This window comes from Vicia villosa, linkage group LG3 (genome assembly GCF_029867415.1).
Source record: "Vicia villosa cultivar HV-30 ecotype Madison, WI linkage group LG3, Vvil1.0, whole genome shotgun sequence".
NCBI classification, from domain to species: domain Eukaryota; kingdom Viridiplantae; phylum Streptophyta; class Magnoliopsida; order Fabales; family Fabaceae; genus Vicia; species Vicia villosa.
This window is the reverse complement of record NC_081182.1, coordinates 175,697,996-175,699,483: the sequence shown is the minus strand read 5'-3', so window position 1 is coordinate 175,699,483 and position 1,488 is coordinate 175,697,996. Positions and strand designations below refer to the sequence as shown.

Below are 1,488 nucleotides of genomic sequence, written 5' to 3'. Positions count from 1 at the left end.
ATCTTAGTTTCAATTAAAAAAGGAAAGAGATAATTCAAACTTTATTTGGAAGTATGAGAAAAACATTACATTTCAAATTCCATTGCAAGGTATTACAAGAGCCATGTTCAGTTGCACAAAAATCACTACATTACAAAAAAGACTATACAGAAAAATCAACAGTTGACTTTGGTCAACTGTTGACCGTTGACCATGTTGATCAGACCATTGACCTTTGACCTTGACTGTTTACTTCTTAAACCTATTGCCTTTCTTCTCTGAATCTTTATCTTCACCATGCTTTTCTCATGTGCAAATAAATGGAGGCATTTACTTTGGAGATTTTGTTTCCAAGACCAAGGCCAAAGCTTACTGTGGAAACTAAGCACACCCTGCAGAAAAGGGAAGTCCATCAATGTTCATGTACACAATAAAGGACCAATATCAACTTGCAACAATTCTGCACTATGCTCCTTGTCCATCAAAATCCATTCAACACAACATATTTCACAAACCAACTCAGTCAAATAAGCTAAAGAAAAAAAGAAACCAAAATGCTCTTAACCATCAAAATCCAAGTTTCTTATTCATTCACAAAAACTGACCAATGCTATTCAAACCATAAATCCAGCAAGCGAGTCGCAACAACACTTCATTCAATACATACATTCATCAAATAATTTCATAACTAACACTACCTACAACCATTTTTCTAACATTCACAAATATCCCATACTGTCCAAAAATACATACAGCAAAATGGTTTTGACAGTTCACTAACAAATTGTTCTAACATGCATTCAAACAATTCAACCACATTACATTCTAGCAGTCATACATGCAAATATCCTAAGTCCACTCCTAAAACCTTCATGTTTCCATATAAGTCTTCAAACTTCTACTCGCAACCTCGTCGAAATCTGTCCAAGATAAAAGCCATAAAAACAGTCCCATCTTCAAGCTTGCCAAACCGTGTTATGTCCTCAATTCACAAACCTGCACAAACCAGAACAAAGACAGTCCAACACATGTACATATTGCAATTCAAGAGAAAAAAACATACCGTCTGCTACTAAATCATCCCTACACAAAAGCCACATTCGAATTCAGACTATGTTTTTCCATCACACATTCATAAACCACAAAAATCAATATCCAAGCTGGGTTCTACACAAATTACCTTTGTTATACCGGCAATACCTCATTCAGCTCGTTTCGTCCCACCAATCACATCCAGCCACTTGCAGTGTGCCATATTAGAAAAACCTTCCAACAGAAAAATAACCATCCCAAACTTCTAAAAATCAGTTACCCAACAGTTTACAACCTCAAATAACCCATAACAGAATTTTGTAACCACCCTAACAATCTATAGCCGATTCTCAATAATCACCAACAAGTTCTAACAGCTCCAACCTATTCTCTAACTAACAGTTTCACAGCCAATAACAGAATAACTGAACCGTAACTAATTTTCCCATTCCCTTCAAGTGACTTCAGTTTCTAACT

At 35.8% G+C, this 1,488-nt stretch overlaps 1 long non-coding RNA gene across 2 annotated transcripts; it reads right to left on the bottom strand.

Annotated features, from left to right (window-relative positions):
- Nucleotides 1-607: 607 nt before the first annotated feature.
- LOC131656941 (uncharacterized) lies at nucleotides 608-1,260 on the bottom strand. 2 transcript variants are annotated; one of them, XR_009300389.1, is made up of 2 exons: nucleotides 1,160-1,260; nucleotides 608-975 (listed from the first exon to the last, which is right to left on the bottom strand). It is a non-coding gene; the product is annotated as an uncharacterized LOC131656941 (long non-coding RNA). The 2 variants fall into 2 exon arrangements; XR_009300390.1 differs by having other exon boundaries at nucleotides 608-1,062; nucleotides 1,160-1,249.
- Between the last annotated feature and the right edge of the window lie 228 nt (nucleotides 1,261-1,488).